Here is a 17,845-nt window from a genome sequence, read left to right on the forward strand (position 1 = left end):
TAGTTTGCTTTTGGGGTTAAGAATGAAGTTTTTTCTTGGTCGGGTGGATACATTGGGATTTGGTTGTATCCCGAATATGCATCCATAAACGAGAGGTATTTATATCCGGAGGAGGCATCTACCAGAGCGTCGATACTTGAGAGTGGATAAGGATCTTTTGGACAGGCTTTGTTGAGATCAGTGTAGTCGGTGCACATTCGCCACTTCCCATTTGATTTTTTCACCAAGACGACATTAGCTAGCCATAGTGGATACTTGACTTCTCTTATGAATCATGCCTCCGGTAGAGCTTGTACCTGCTCTTCCACAGCTTGGGATTGTTCTGGCCCGAGCTTTCTTCGCCTCTGTTGTACTGGCCGAGATCCTGGGTAGACTGCCAACTTATGGCACATTAATTTGGGGTCTATGCCCAGAATGTCTGCAGCCTTGATAAACCCATATTTCATGAGTTCTTTTGTGCTTAATTTGAGTGATTTATTCAATCCTCCACCTACTTATTCATATTAACTGCATGGTTTTACCTTCCCTTCCTTATTATGTGATGTAAATGAAAAACATGTTTCCTAAGCTTTAAAATTAATTAATTTAATTACCTTTATTTCCATTCGATGCCGTGATTAGTGTGTTGAGTAGTTTCAAATTTTCTAAGGCAGAATGACTTAAAGGATGGAAAAGGAAACATACAAAAATGGAAGGAGAAGGCAAAACGGAGCTTTGAAGGAAACTGGTATTCACGTGATCGCATGGACGACGCAATCGCGTGCCAGAAGCGAAGATGCAGCGACGCGGCCGCATGACTGACGCGACCGCGCGCTATAAACAGAACGCATACGACACGGATGCGTGACTGACGCGACCGTGTGGCAAGGAAAAGCTCTGAATGACGCGACCGCGTAACCCACGCGGACGCGTGACAGAGGCCACGTATCAGAATTTACAGAATGCGCCCCCAGCGATTTCTGAAGCCCTTTTTGGCCCAGATCCAAGTACAGACAGCATAGACCAGAGGTTATAAAGTGTGGGAATGCACCCATTCAAAGAGAGCTCGCATATTTTTACTTTTCAATGATTTAGATTTAGTTGAGAGGGAGATCTTCTCCTCTCTCTCTTTTAGGATTAGGATTTAGGATTTCTTCTAGCTTTAAGAGTGACTCTCAATCCAGGTTTTACGTTCCTTTGTTTTAGCTTCCTTTTACTTTTATTTATTCCATCACTTGAATTGATCAGTGAATTTATGAATTTTTTTCATGTTATAGACTGTTATTTGAATTAATGATAATTGAGGTATTTTCAGTTTATGATTGTTCTCTTTGAATTAAGTTACCATTGCTTCCCATCTAAGGATATTTTTATTATTCTATCAATTTTACTTTTTCCCCTTTTGGTTCTGGTTAAGAATTCAGTAACTCAACAGTTATTAAACTCAACATAATTGATAATCGTTATCTTGCTAATTGAGCTGAACTTAAGTAATCCCAACCTTTTCTTAGGAAATAAATAGGATTCAAAGGTCAATTTAATTAGTCCCTTGACTTTTCGTTGCCCTAGTACAGGTTGATCAAGTGGAGTTTAGATTCAACTTTCATTATAGTTGAAAGAGATAACTACGTTGGACCTCCAACTTCTCTTACCTTGCCAAAAGTCTGCTTTACAGTATTTATTTATTTTAATTGCCATTTACTTTACTTGTCATTTAAATTACTTGCTTCTCATCTTCTAAACCCCGATTACAACCTTTATAGCCAATAATAAGAACATACTTCCTCGCAGTTCCTTGAGAAGACGACCCGAGGTTTGAATACTCGGTTAACAATTTTTAAAGGGGTTTGTTACTTGTGACACCCAAAACGTTTGTACGAAGGGATTTTTGTCGGTTTAGAGACTATATCTACAACGCGACTGTTTCTATGAATCTCTTTACTGGTAGAAATCCCAACGTCAAAATGGCGCCGTTGCCGGGGAACTGCTAACGTGTGCCTTATTATTGGTTATTGTAAATATTTTTCTTTTGCTTGTTTATTTATTTTTGTTTTTCCTTTTTATCTTTATTTGCTACTATGAACTCTCACCCCTCTCGCTTTGAGTTTGGTTCTAATATTGTTAAAGGAAATAGAAGTTACAGCAGGAATATGTACCAAGGTCAGACCAATCAAGGATGGATGAAACCAAGAGGATCTAATCAACCCTTTTGGCAACAACACCCTCCAAGATATCCTGGACAAAGACCATTCTACAGTGCATACCCAGCTGAAAGACATGGTGGACAACCTTGTAACTACCAACAAGCCCCACCCCGTGCATGTAAACCATCCTTTCAACATAACCTCGAACCACCACACTCACAAGCTTCTCTTCACCATTCGCCACCATATGATCCTTCCTTACCCCAATACCAATCCGATCGTTCCCAATCACCACCACTTTCCTTTGTATCATGTCCAAGTCCAGCAACCCGAGAAGCAGAGGATCGCCTAAAGGAAACAGTAATTAAATTTTAAACAACCATTCAACAACTGGAGCAAACGATAATTCAATGGGCTTCTAGGCACTCAAATACACAAGGATTAGCCACAGCTCCATGTGGACAGCCCAATGAAGAGCAGAGCATGAAGGAATTGCCAGAAACTCCAGTGGACAAGACAGAGCATGAATCTGTACTAGAACAATTAGAAGAAGCTGTCATTGTTCAAGAAGAAGAGTTGGTTGAAGACCTAGGAGATGCTAAACTTCCATGGGAATCCATAATTGAGGAAAACTCCGTCCAGAATGCTACAGTTGATGCTAAGGAGGATACCGTTCAATCTCCAAGGCAAGTCGTTTATGAAGAATCAGACGGAATAATCCAAGAAACAAATTCCCTTGATAATGATAGTCACAAGTCTAGCTCTCTTGGTGATGAACTTGCATCCGCAAGTGAATTCTCTAAGATCGAAGAATCTTCCCCAAGTGAATATGAAGATGATGCGGAGGTAGATTTCTCTCAACCTCCAATCTATGACTCAAGTGATGAGGAAGACATAGAAGACTTTGACCAGGACACAGATACAATTGAAGATCTTTACAAAGAAGTGGAGGAATTCACAGAAAAGCACAAGGAAACGGAACTTGCAGAACCACCAAAAATACCTATCCCAAGGCCATTACCACTTAATACAAGCTTCAAGTGGGTACAATCCTTAACTTATAACTTTACTTATTCACTTGAATATGGTTTGCTTGAAACAGATGGCCAGCTTAGAGCTCTCTGCGGCTTAAAGAGTAAGAGAGAAATGGCTCGTACTCAGAGCTGGTGCACAAGGTTCAATAAGGTTCCACGCTTCCCCTCGAAGTACACGGATTGATATCATGCGCAATTACATGGATCAGGGAAAATGTTAGGTCACCAAGGTGAGATTCTACTTTTTAACCCGCCCGAATGGAAACATGTAGATCAAGACGGAGGCGGATTTAAAAGCAAGGCTTGGAATCCTGGACTCTATCCTGACATTCGTCGTCCCGGGAGCCTGAAAATTTGTTTGGAGCTGCTCAGAAGCTTTGCATGCCTAGTTTGGGACCCCGGAGGCTATTGGCATTCCAAACACTGGTGGAGATTTTTAGACGAATTTAAACATAAGCCGCCATAACAGGATACTCCTCCAATGTCCAACTTAAGGACTTTAACTAAAAGTGCTAGGTGGGAGACAACCCACCACGGTATGGTCGCTTCTTTTTCAATTTATTTCTTGTTAATTGCTTTCATTTTTTCCTTTTTTATTTTAATTTAGTAAACCTGGAATCATGCATAGCATTCATGTTAATCATTGCATTCTGCATTTTTCATGCATATATATAAAAAAAAGGGTGCACGACGCGACCGCATCCCCCATGCGATCGCGTCATATTGCGAAAAACACCACCCGCGCGATCGCGTGACCCACGCGGCCGCGTGATATATATATCGGCGTAAGAATCCAACGAACAGAAAGTTAGGCTGGAATCGTGCGGCCCTTGTGCGTTTCGCACAAATTGGCTCACGCGATCGCATGCCCCATGCGATCGCGTCACTTGCACAATACCAAGATCACGCGACTGCGTGAGCAACGCGATCGCGTTGCAAGGATTGCACATCACCCCAAAAAGAGACAGAGAGTTGCACTAAAACGGCGCTGGAGTCGTGCGTTTAGCATGAATTCCAGCGACGCGATCGCGCGACCTACGCGATCACGTCACCCTTCTTTCCCCCCCCCCTCTCATGCGATCGCGCGCCCCACGCGATTTCGTCACTCCCATTTTCACCCCAACCACGCGACCGCGTGCCCCACGCGGCCGCGTGGATTCGAAAATATAACCCCCCAGCCACGCGAACCCTATCAGTCGCGAAAGCCCCCCCACCCCAACCCTCTTCTCCCTCTCTGCTCCTTCTTCCTCCTTCTTCCTCCTTCTTCCTCTAGCACCACCCAGCCGCCACCGCGCCACCACCCAAACGCCGCCGCCGCAACCCCCTCCCCTCCCTTCTTCTCCCTTCTTCCTCTCTCCTCCCCTATCCACCACTGCCCTCCGCGACCACCGCCCACCACCGCCGGCCATCCAGCCGCGCCCCCCTCAGCCGCCACCGCGACACCGTGCCCCGCCACCGTGCTGGACGTCGCCGCAGCCACCTTCTTCCCCGTTCCACCCCTCCCGCCTACCAGGTTCCGCAAAACGCAACCCCCTTTTATCCGTTCGTCGTTTTTCTGTATTTTTTTCCGTTTTTGTTCATACTTAGGATAGATAGATATGCATGCTGTAGTGGATTTTTAGGTTGTTAGGTAGCTTAGGCTGTGGTTAGTGGATCTAGGTCTGTTTACTTGCACTGTTCCTGCTTATATTTTATCATAACTGCAATTCTGCTGTTCCTGTGACCTCGTTCATATGCTGTGATTTCTTGCAATTGCTGCTTGTTACTCTAAATTTTCCTGTTTCTATTCATTACTGGTAACTGCAGCAAGTTTTTAATTCATATGAACAGCTATGATTGCTGTTTATTTTCCGGGACAATCCAATTTTAACCGGAATGCTGCCCAAATTTTTTGTAAATTTTTTTCATTCATGTTTTGGTTTGGCATTTCTGAACTCTGTTTTACTCTGCTTTACCCAAACCATTTCATGAATGCTATGGCAGACTTTCTTATCCTCTTTGATTTCCTGGTTCATAAACTGCATTTGTGATTCACTGATTCCAATTTTTGCTTTCTTTATTTCTATTCGAATCAGCATCACCCTGTTTTCCTTGTTCAATTATGAGTACTTCTATTCTTACCTGTGAATCCTTGTTATATGGAATTTTTCTATGCCACTTACTTTAACCCGCACTATACTAACTCACTAATTTTAATTTACTAATTTCTTTTTCAAATTCTAACCATACTAACCCTTTTAATCTCTTTTCTGATTATTTTCACTTTCCTCTAACTTTCTCACCATGGCATATTGATTACTTTTCCATTTAACATAAATTCAATCACATTTCATTTACTCATCTTCCTTATTCTATTTCTCCCTTGCCGCTTTGAGTTTCCTTTGTTTAATTGCCTATTTGCTTTCCTATTTTATCCATATCCTGGTTTTCTATTTTTCAGGATGTCTGCCTCACAAAGAAAAGGAAAAGGCAAGGCTACTGGCAAGCGCAAGAGAGGAGATTCCTCCCAGTCCATCATTGCTCTAATGCACGATTCTTCATGGCGGGAGAAGAACTTCACACAGCAGAAAAAAGCTGACCAGCTGCTCCCTGCAAAAGATCCTATAAAATTTGCAAACCGGTACTGTGAGCTGAAGTACCCGGCTTTTGCAAACTCCAGAAATCTATACTTGGAGCAAACTCTGAAGATTCCAAAAGCACTCCAGCAGTACACCACTGAGCAAATCAAGCAAAGGGGCTGGTTCTTTCTGGAAAGAACACTGACAGAGGTCAACGCTTCTTGGGTCCGGGAATTCTACTGCAACTACTACCTCACCACCCTAGATGTAGTGAACCTGAGAGGAAAACAAATTCTGGTCACTGAGGAGGCCTTAGAGGACATTCTCCGGCTCCCACCCAAGTCCGATCAGCCTGATGGTTATTCAAAGGCTGAGGAGGACATGCGTCAGATGCAGTTTGATTGGGATGCCGTGAAGGCACGGACAGCTCTCGACCCGACAGTTCCTTGGGAAATGGGTCAGGACACCACCATGCCTCGAGGGATCAAGAGAGCATACTTAAATGATGAGGCTCGGTTATGGCACCAGATCTTGAGTAATTATGTGATGCCGAGTACTCACGAGACGGAGATCCCGGCTGCTATGATCACCCTCATTTCGTGGGTGCTGGAGGGTAAGGACCTTTATCTGCCACGTTTTATTCAGCATTATATGGTCAGGGTCCACGTCCGAGGCACCCTCCCTTTTCCATATCTGGTTACACAGCTAGGCCGTCGAGCTGACGTGCCATGGGAGGATGCCAATGAGAGACCACCAGCGGCGGATTGCAGGAAGATCATTCCGCACAGCCGAAACTTCTTAGCCCTGGGCCACAGACCAGCACCATTCACTGCTACTGATGAGACAGCCCCACCATCTGCTGGACCCTCTTCCTCCACTGCTGCACCACATACCCCTGCTCCCACCACTGCACCTCCACCTGCCACGGAGCCCGTCTATCATCTGGTGCACCGCTTGTTCCGACGACTTGACCAGATGGAGCGTCGTAACAAGCGGCGCTATGAGCACCTAAAGCTGATGATACGATCCGGTGACATCCCCTCCGAGCCCGACACACCGTCCGAGGCATCTGAGGAGGAGGCAGATGCGCCCGAGGCAGAGACCCATCCCCAGGAGGCAGCACCAGCCGCACCACAGGCAGCGGTCCCACATCAGATTGAGGCTGCGGATCTTGAGATCCCGATCCAGTCAGCACCTCCTCCATAGCAGCCAGACCCTCAGCCCACCACCACTACTGAGACTCCAGCTACCATCCCTCCCAGTGATGACACTCCTTCACACCCGGCTTGATTGAGCATCGGGGACGATGCTTCCTTTTAAGTGTGTGGAGGTCGCCATCTCTGGCGTTTATTTTGGTGAACCACTACATACTTTTTCTTTTATTTTGGATATTTTTCTGTATTTTTCTTCTTACTGTTATTTTCTGAGTACTTATACATTGCTTTTATGTATTTTTACTCTATTTTCTGCATTTTGCATCTTTAGTTCATATTTTAGCCATTTAGTTTATTTTAGTTATTTAGTTCAGTTTGCAATTCTGATTTATTAGTGGATTAATTAGTATAGTTTACCCTTTTTAGCATAAGATAGTATAGTTTAAATAGAAAAATATAAAAAAGAAGTAAGCTAGGAAATTGAACATATCGGATTTAAATCCACAAACCTTATATATAGCATTACATGATGTAGTTAAGCTGACAACATTTCATCAAGGAGGAACATTAAAACTTTAAAAGCTACCCTAAATAATTTTTTTATGAGAATAATGGGAATTTTTAACTAAACCTGCATACAATATATAAATGATATATGATGCTTGAGTTAGAGAGCACACAGCCTGTGAGTCTTGAGCTTAATTGTATGGTTGCATTCAAACCATAATTTCATTTCTGTGTGTTTCATTTCTTTTTATTCTGATGTTCTTTTCTTTGCTTTAATATATATGTCCAATTATAGAATATAGAATAGATACATACCAAGAGAATGATTGAGGCCATCATTTGATTTCAGCTCACTTACCCCAAATTAGCCTACCTTTTACATCACCCTTGTTAGCCCCCTTGAGCCTTTTAAAAACCCCTTTATTCTATTTAGCCAAATTACTAGCCTTAAGCAGAAAAACAAAAGAAAATCCCAAGTGAATCCTTGGTTAGCTTAAGATAGAAAATCATGAATAGAGTTAAATGTGGAAAACCTTTTGAGAACATGGATGATAGAAACAAAAAGGTAAAGAAGTTAAAAGAAATAAAATAAATTTGGAAAGCATGCTCATGAGAAAATCAAAGTGATTTAATTGCCATGTGCCTTGAAAAAAAAAAAAATATATATATATATATATATATATATATATATATATATATCCATTTCTTAATTCAGTAACTCTAATTCCTACTTCCAATTTGAATCCTTTTTCTTTCTTCCAGACTCATCCACAACCTCGATTTCACATCTTTCTCTCTCTAACTCACTTTCTCTACCTCTCAAGTCCATCACTACTAACTCAGTATCACCCCAAAAAAATGTTATATTATTATGTTAAAAGATGTTTGCATATTTTTTTTCTTTTGAAATGTTATTTTTCATAATGAATATAGTATGAACTGTGTTGAATGAATTATTTTATGATTATTATATGGTGCTTATTTTTGTTAATTTTTTTCAAAGAATATCCATAAATATCTATGGGTATTTGCATTCTTTGAGAGGATAATCAAATGAAAACTTGCAACGAAGATGGAGATAAGAGACGGAGAACATTATTTTTAAACAGGAGTGAGGGACAGGGAAGGAGCCCACAACACTCCCACGAGTACCCATTATTATTCTTAACTAATAACAGAGATCCAATCTTAGCTGATTTGAGAGGTATACGTAGATTTGATCTGCATTGGGTCTTAAGGTAATAAATCTAGGTTGGATTTAGGACCTTGACAATATGTTTAGGTTGATCTTGCTTGTTTGAGGGTCTTATTAGACCAAGTATATCTTGAGTTAATATTTTGAGTCATTACCATAATAAATAGTATACTTTAAAATATTATATATATATATATATATATATATATATATATATAGTTACAAAGAATTTTTTAATTCAAATTAAGAAAAATTTTTAATTTTTTTCTCTCTTTTAGTTTTAGATAATATTTACTAATATAATAAAAAAATAATAATAATCACTCATATAATTAAAATAGATAATCTTAATATATACATGACACTACATATATCAAGAATTATTATATATGATAAATAATTCTTTTTATTTTTAACATAACCATATAGTTAATTTATGTATAAATCAATTAATCTTTATAGCATATAACTTGTTGTATAATTTTTTTCCTTTTAATATGGATAAATTAATAATTTAAGATACAAGATGTTATTTATATTATTTAACATACTAGGTAAGCAACGTAAGTCATTATCTAGGACAATAAATATCTACTTACTTATTAGTATTGATAAAATATATAAATAGTATAAATTAATATTTTTTTAGTTGAAAAAAAAATAAAAGTATTCAAATAATAAAAAATAAGCTCATTATTTCACATACTATAAAGTTTATAAAAAAAAGTTTGAACGATAAATCAACCCTTAATAAATTATACATTAGTCCTATAACACCCTAATATTCAAATCTTTATGCACGAGTCATAAGTCAATGATATTACGGTGGTACGACTCTCAGGTGGATTTTTAATACATAAATATAAGTGTAATTGAAAGGAGTATTAATCGAGAAGCCTGAAAAGAGTAAAAATAAAATCGCGAAGCCGTATCACTCACGCATCGACAACTAAAGGGTAAAGCGTGAAATCGAAAGCGATATAAGGATAAAGTCATAAAAGAGAATAAGAGAAGTACAATATATAGATATATAACATAAGTAAATAGCCACTAGTCGCGACCTGCGAAGTTTAGGTCGGCTAGGGTACAGTATGAAAGTAGTTCACAACAGTATCTCCTAATCTCTCCCAAAAGAAACATAAGAGCCTCTATAGGCAAGTTCAAAGGAGTTCAATACATAATATAAGCTTTCCAAAATAAAGATGGAGAGGTTCTAAGTAAAATATAAAGTAGAGAATATAAAGATCTTCGCCGTCTCTCAGATGAACCACAGCTCACTTTTGAGCACCTGGACCTGTATCTGAAAAACAAGAGATATATATATACAGAATGAGAACTCCCGACCCATGGGTTCCTGGTGCACGAAATTGTGATCACACTTTTCACAACTCCAATACAACTAACCAGCAAGTGCACTGGGTCGTCTGATGCACCACTATTTCATGGTACATCTTGTACTTAATTGAATGGATTTTATCCACTAAACTCACACTTATTCATACTAATTGCATGGTTTTACATTTTCCTTCCTAAATTCTGTGCTACGATTGAAAACATGCTTCTTTGGCCTTAAATTGCTAATTAATAATCCTCTCTTATTACCATTCGATGCCGTGATATGTGTGTTAAGTATTTTCAGGGTTTATAGGGCAGGAATGGCTTAGAAAATGGAAAGGAAGCATGCAAAAGTGGAAGGAATACAAGAAACTGAAGGAATTGCTAAGCTGTCCAGCCTGACCTCTGTGTACTAAATCAACCATAACTTGAGCTCAGAGGTCCAAATAATGTGGTTCCAGTTGCGTTGGAAAGCTAACATCCGGGGCTTCGCAACGATATATAATTTGCGATAGTTGCTCCGAGGATAGGCGACGCGCACGCGTGGATCACGCACATGCGTGACCTGAAGAAAAATCAATCCACGCGTATGCGTGACTTTGCCGCGTGCTGGACGTATCAGAAATCGCTGGGGGCAATTTCTAGGCTGTTTTTGACCCAGTTTTCAGCCCAGAAAACACAGATTAGAGGCTATAAAGTGGGGGAATCCATTCATTCATGGATACAACATTCATAATTCACAATTTTAGGTTTTAGATGTAGCTTTCTAGAGAGAGAGAGGCTCTCTCCTCTCTCTTAGGTGTTAGGATTTAGGATTTCTCTTAGTTTTAGGATTGCTTCTTCTCAATTCCAGGTTCAATGTTCTTTTAATTTAGTTTCTCTTATCTACTTTTATTTATTCTAGTACTTTGGTTTATCTATTTCTCTTGGTAATTACTTATTATTTAGCCAAATTGGCTTATGAACTCTTCATGTTAGATTTTAATTTCTATTTAATGCAATTTGAGATATTTCAGATTTATGATATTTTTAGCTTTAATTGATGAAAATGCATTTTTATTCGAATAGATTTTCTCCTCTTGGCTTTGGTTGAGTAATTGGTGACACTTGAGTTATCAAACTCAACTGTTGATTGAAAATTAGAATTTGCTGATTGATTTGGATCCCTCTAAAGCTAGTCTTTCCAAAGGAGTTAACTAGGACTTGAGGAATCAAATTGATTAGTCCACTTTACTTTCCTTTATTTAGTAAGGGTTAACTAAGTGGGAGCAATAAACAATTCTCATCACACTTGATAAGGATAACTAGGATGGGATTTCCAGTTCTCATACCTTGCTAAGAGCTTTATTAGTTATTATTTTAATTCCTGCAATTTACTTTTCCTGTTCATTATTCAAAAACCCCAAAAAGATAATCTTCCATAACCAATAATAAATCACACCTCCCTGCAATTCCTTGAGAGATGACCCGAGGTTTAAATACTTCGGTTATAAATTTTATTGGATTTGCTTTAGTGACAAACAAGTTTTTGTACGAAAGGATTCTTTGTTGGTTTAGAAACTATACTAGCAACGCGATTATTCTTACGAATTTCTTTACTGGCAAGAGATCTAATCGTCAAAAATGGCGCCGTTGCTGGGGAATTGCAAAAGTGTGCCTTATTATTGGTTATTGTAAATATTTGCTTTTTGCTTGTTTATTTATGTTTGTTTTTGTTTTTAATTTTTATTAGCTACTATGAATTCTCACCCCTGTCGCTTTAAGTTTGGTTCCAATGTTGTTGTAACGAATGGAAACTATAATGAAAATAGGCATCAAGGTTGGAAGAATCAAAGATGGGAGGAGACACAAGGATTTGATCAATCCTCTTGGAAACAACCCCCTCCAATGCGCTATAACCAACAACCATTCTGTGATGCATACCAAGACAATAGTTATGGTGGACCCTTTCGTGACAAACCACCTCCACCAAATTACTATGGTCAAGAGTCATTCTAGGGAGCGTACCAAGATGATGAATATGGTGGACCCTCTTGTAGTTACCAACAAGCCCCGCCATAAGCTTATGAACTGCCTCTCCAACATACCTTTGAACCACCATACTCACAAGCACCTTACCACCAAACACCCCCATATGACCCTAACCCACATCCACCACACCAACCACCACATGAACCACACCCAGAACCACCACCTTAATATTCACCATCTCTATATCCTTATCAAGAAGAACCACCTCTGTATTATGAGCCCTTTCTCCCAACAAATGAACACTCCTATCCACCCCAACCTCCATTGGATAACAACACACTCATCTCTAATATCATTGGTCTCATCTCTACACTCCAAAATCTTATATCCCGCATGGACCAACCCTCTACCTCCAATATTCAACCCTCAAGCTTCAGTGGGCTTCCTTTTCAACCACATAATAATCTTCCCATCCCATCACCACCCTCCATGGAAGAGCACCCACATCCATCAATCCAAGAGCAAGATGATTCCAGTTATGCTATTGATATGGAACAAGAAAGAAGAAATCATCTTCACGAATCCATACTTCATAAGAAGCTAGAGGAGGCCCTACAGATGAAGGTAGTGGAGACCCTTAAAGTCAAAGGAGTGGTTAAAGAATTAGTGAAGAAAGACATCAAAGAGGAGTCTGATTTTGTCTTAGAGCAAGAGGAGGCCCGAAATATGGAGATAGGAGAGACCCTTGAAGATGAAGGAATAGTTGAAAGGAGTTATCATGGAAAGAAAACCATCAAGGATGAGTACGATTTTATACTAAAACAACTGGACAAAGCAGTAATTATTAAAGAGGAAGAAGTGGTTGAAGACTTAAGAGATGCTGAACCTCCATGGGAAAGTCCAGTCAAAGAACCTCCTTCCAAGACGTCTGAATTTGATATTGAAGAGGGTGTACAACTGATGAGCGGATAATTTATACGCTTTTTGACATTGTTTTTAGTATGTTTTTAGTAGGATCTAGTTACTTTTAGGGATGTTTTCATTAGTTTTTATGTTAAATTCACATTTCTGGACTTTACTATGAGTTTGTGTGTTTTTCTATAATTTCAGGTACTTTCTGGCTGAAATTGAGGGACTTGAGCAAAAATCAGATTCAGAGGTTGAAAAAGGACTGCTGATGCTGTTGGATTTTGACCTCCCTGCACTCAAAGTGGATTTTCTGGAGCTACAAAACTCGAAATGGCGCGCTTCCAATTGCGTTGGAAAGTAGACATCTAGGGCTTTCCAGAAATATATAATAGTCCATACTTTGGCCAAGAATTGATGACGTAAACTGGCGTTCAACGCCAGCCTTCTGCCCAAATCTGGCGTCTAGCGCCAGAAAAGGATCCAAAACCAGAGTTGAACGCCCAAACTGGCACAGAAACTGGCGTTCAACTCCACAAATGGCCTCTGCACGTGCAACACTCAGGCTTAGCCCAAACACACACCAAGTGGGCCCCGGAAGTGGATTTATGCATCAATTACTTACTCATGTAAATCCTAGTAGCTAGTTTATTATAAATAGGACCTTTTACTATTGTATTAGGCATATTTTGATCATCTTAGGATCTTAGGATCATCTTTGAACGCATTGTTCTTAGATCAAGGGGGCTGGCCATCTCGGCCATGCCTGGACCTTTCACTTATGTATTTTCAACGGTAGAGTTTCTGCACTCCATAGATTAAGGTGTGGAGCTCTGCTGTTCCTCAAAGATTAATGCAAAGTACTTCTGTTTTCTATTCAATTCATCTTATTTCACTTCTAAGATATCCATTCGCACCAAAGAACGTGATGAAGGTGATGATTATGTGTGACGCTCATCATCCTTCTCCCTTATGAACGCGTGCCTGACAAACACTTCTGTTCTACATGAAATAAGCTAGAATGAGTATCTCTTAGATCTCCTAACCAGAATCTTCGTGGCGTAAGCTAGAATGATGGCGGCATTCAAGAGAATCCGGAAAGTCTAAACCTTGTCTGTGGTATTCCGAGTAGGATTCAATGATTGAATGACTGTGACGAGCTCCTAACTCGCGATTGCAGGGCGTTAGTGACAGACGCAAAAGGATAGTAAATCCTATTCCAGCATGATCGAGAACCGGCAGATGAATAGCCGTGCCGTGACAGGGTGCGTGAGCATATTATTCACTGAAAGGATAAGATGAAGCCATTGGCAAGGGTGATGCCTCCAGACGATTAGCCGTGCCGTGACAGGGCATTGGATCATTTTCCCGTGAGATGACCGAAAGTAGCCGTTGACAGTGGTGATGTATCACATAAAGCCAGCCATGGAAAGGAGTAAGGCTGACTGGATGAAGATAGCAGGAAAGCAGAGGTTCAGAGGAACGAAAAGCATCTCCATTCGCTTATCTGAAATTCCTACCAATGATTTACATAAGTATCTCTATCCCTATTTTATTATATAATATTCGAAAACACCATTATCACTTTATATCTGCCTGACTGAGATTTACAAAGTGACCATAGCTTGCTTCACACCAACAATCTCCGTGGGATTCGACCCTTACTCACGTAAGGTATTACTTGGACGACCCAGTGCACTTGCTGGTTAGTTGTATCGAAGTTGTGACAATTATGTATTGAGATCAGCGCACCAAATTGCTCACGTTGCCAGGGATTGTTTGAGCCTGGACATCACAATTTCGTGCACCAAGTTTTTGGCGCCGTTGCCGGGGACTTAATTGTTCCTGTTTGGCGCCAAGAATCGTCTGTGATCCCAATCCCGGCAACAACACCAAGTTTTTGGCGCCGTTGCCGGGGATTGTTTGAGTTTGGACAAACTGACGGTTCATCTTGTTGCTCAGATTAGGTAATTTTCTTTTTATTTTATTTCCAAAAAAAAATCAAAAATATTTCTAAAATTTTCTCATCTGTTTTCGAAAAAAGTAAAAATGTTTTCAAAATAAAAATGCTTTCAAAAATATATTTTCTTTTCAGAATTTTTAAGAATGAATTCTAGTGTTTCATGAAGCATGTTGAAGCCTGGCTGGCTGTAAAGCCATGTCTAAATTTATTTGGACTGAGGCAGCAATTTGTTATCAAGAGCAATATACTCTGGTGTTAAAGCTTGGCTGGCCATTGGCCATGTCTAGTGTTTTGGACCGGAGCTTTCATTGAAAGCTTGGCTGGCTAGTGAGCCATGTCTAATTCCTAGACTGAAGCTTTAGACTGACAATGCAAGATTCCTGGAATTCATATTAAAAATTTTGGAATCCTTATTTTTTCTTTTTCATATAATTTTCGAAAAAAAAATCCAAAAAAATTTAGAAAATCAAAAAAAAAAAATAATTTTCTGTTTCTTGTTTAAGTCTTGAGTCTTGAGTCATATCATAAGTTTGGTGTCACTTGCATATGCATCTAGCATTTTTCGAAAATATCATGCATTCATAGTGTTCTTCATGATCTTCAAGTTGTTCTTGGTAAGTCTTCTTGTATGATCTTGATGATTTTTTGTTTTGTGTCTTTTCATGTTTATCATATGCATTCTTGAATTCTTAGTGCCTAAGCATTAAAGAATTCTAAGTTTGGTGTCTTGCATGTTTTCTTTGCATTAAAAATTTTTCAAAAATATGTGTCTATGATGTTCATCTTGACATTCATAGTGTTCTTGGTGTTCATCTTGACATTCATAGCATTCTTGCATGCATTCATTGTTTTGATCTAAAAAAATTTCATGCATTGCATAATTTTCATGTTTTTCATAAAAATTTCAAAAATAAAAAAAAATATCTTTCCCTTTTTCTCTCATCAAATTCGAAAATTTGGATTGACTTTTTCAAAAATTTTTAAAATCAAGTTGTTTCTTATGAGTCAAATCAAATTTTCAATTTGAAAATCTTATCTTTTTCAAAATCTTTTTCAAAAATCAAATCTTTTTCAAAATTTTTGGTTATTTTCGAAAATTCCAAAAATATTTTTCAAAAATCTTTTTCTTAATTTTTTCACAAATTTTCGAAAATAACATAATCAATTAATGTTTTGATTCAAAACTTGGAAGTTTGTTACTTGCTTGTTAAGAAAGATTCAAACTTTAAGTTCTAAAATCATATCTTGTGATTTCTTATGAATCAAGTCATTAATTGAGATTTTAAAAATCAAATCTTTTTCAAAACTAATTTCTATCATATCTTTTCAAAAATATCTTCTTATCTTATCTTTTTCAAAAATATCTTTTCAAAATATCTTTTCTAACTTCCTAACTTCTTATCTTTTCAAAATTTGTTTCAACTAACTAACTAACTTTTTGTTTGTTTCTTAACTTTTTCAAAACCACCTAACTAACTCTCTCTCTCAATTTTCGAAAATATCTTCTCTCTTTCTCAAAATTTCTTTTTATTAACTAATTATTCTTATTTTTAATTTTAATTTCAAAAAAAAATTTTCGAAAAAAAAAATACTAAACATTTTTCAAAAACCATTTTCAAAAATCACTAACTCCTTTTCAAAAATAATTTTCGAAAATTCCCTCCTTCTCTCTCATCTTATTCTATTTATTTATTCATCTACTAACATCTCTTCCTCACATCATCACCAAATTCGAACCCCCTCCTCTATCTGTGTTCGAATTTCTTCTTCTTTTCTTCTACTAACAATAAGGATTCTCTTTACTGTGACATAGAGGATTCCTCTTCTTTTCTTTTTCTCTCCTCTTTCTTATGAGCAGGGACAGAGAAAAAGGCATTATTGTTGAAGCTGATCCAGAACCTGAAAGGACTCTGAAGAAAAAATTAAGAGAAGCTAAATTACAACAATCCAGAGATAACCTTTCAGAAATTTTTGAACAGGAAAAGGAGATGGCAGCCGAAAATAATAATAATGTAAGGAAGATGCTTGGTGACTTTACTGCACCTAATTCCAATTTACATGGAAGAAGCATCTCCATTCCTGCCATTGGAGCAAACAACTTTGAGCTGAAACCTCAATTAGTTTCTCTGATGCAGCAGAACTGCAAGTTTCATGGACTTCCATCTGAAGATCCTTTTCAGTTCTTAACTGAATTTTTGCAGATATGTGATACTGTTAAGACTAATGGAGTAGATCCTGAAGTCTACAGGCTCATGCTTTTCCCTTTTGCTGTAAGAGACAGAGCTAGATTATGGTTGGATTCTCAACCTAAAGACAGCCTGAACTCTTGGGATAAGCTGGTCACGGCTTTCTTAGCCAAGTACTTTCCTCCTCAAAAGCTGAGCAAGCTTAGAGCTGATGTTCAAACCTTCAGACAGAAAGAAGGTGAATCCCTCTATGAAGCTTGGGAAAGATACAAACAGTTGACCAAAAAGTGTCCTTCTGACATGCTTTCAGAATGGACTATCCTGGATATATTCTATGATGGTTTATCTGAGTTATCAAAGATGTCACTGGACACTTCTGCAGGTGGATCCATTCACCTAAAGAAAACGCCTGCAGAAGCTCAAGAACTCATTGACATGGTTGCTAATAACCAGTTCATGTACACTTCTGAAAGGAATCCTGTGAATAATGGGACGCCTATGAAGAAGGGAGTTCTTGAAATTGATACTCTAAATGCCATATTAGCTCAGAATAAAATATTGACTCAGCAAGTCAATATGATCTCTCAGAGTCTGCATGGAATGCAAGCTGCATCCAACAGTACTCAAGAGGCATCTTCTGAAGAAGAAGCCTATGATCCTGAGAACGCTGCAATAGCAGAGGTAAATTACTTAGGTGAACCTTATGGAAACACCTATAACTCAACATGGAGAAATCATCCAAATTTCTCATGGAAGGATCAAAAGCCCCAACAAGGCTTTAATAATGGTGGAAGAAACAGGTTTAGCAATAGCAAGCCTTTTCCATCATCAACTCAGCAACAGACAGAGAACTCTGAACAAAATGCTTCTAATTTAGCAAATCTAGTCTCTGATCTATCTAAGGCCACTGTAA

The 17,845-nt window shown here is 38.6% G+C and overlaps 1 non-coding gene across 1 annotated transcript; it reads right to left on the bottom strand.

Annotated features, from left to right (window-relative positions):
• Positions 1-17,130: 17,130 nt before the first annotated feature.
• LOC112738861 (small nucleolar RNA R71) lies at positions 17,131-17,238 on the bottom strand. The gene has a single exon (XR_003169814.1). It is a non-coding gene; the product is annotated as a small nucleolar RNA R71 (small nucleolar RNA).
• Positions 17,239-17,845: the final 607 nt, after the last annotated feature.

Source organism: Arachis hypogaea, chromosome 13 (assembly GCF_003086295.3).
Source record: "Arachis hypogaea cultivar Tifrunner chromosome 13, arahy.Tifrunner.gnm2.J5K5, whole genome shotgun sequence".
Taxonomy (NCBI): domain Eukaryota; kingdom Viridiplantae; phylum Streptophyta; class Magnoliopsida; order Fabales; family Fabaceae; genus Arachis; species Arachis hypogaea.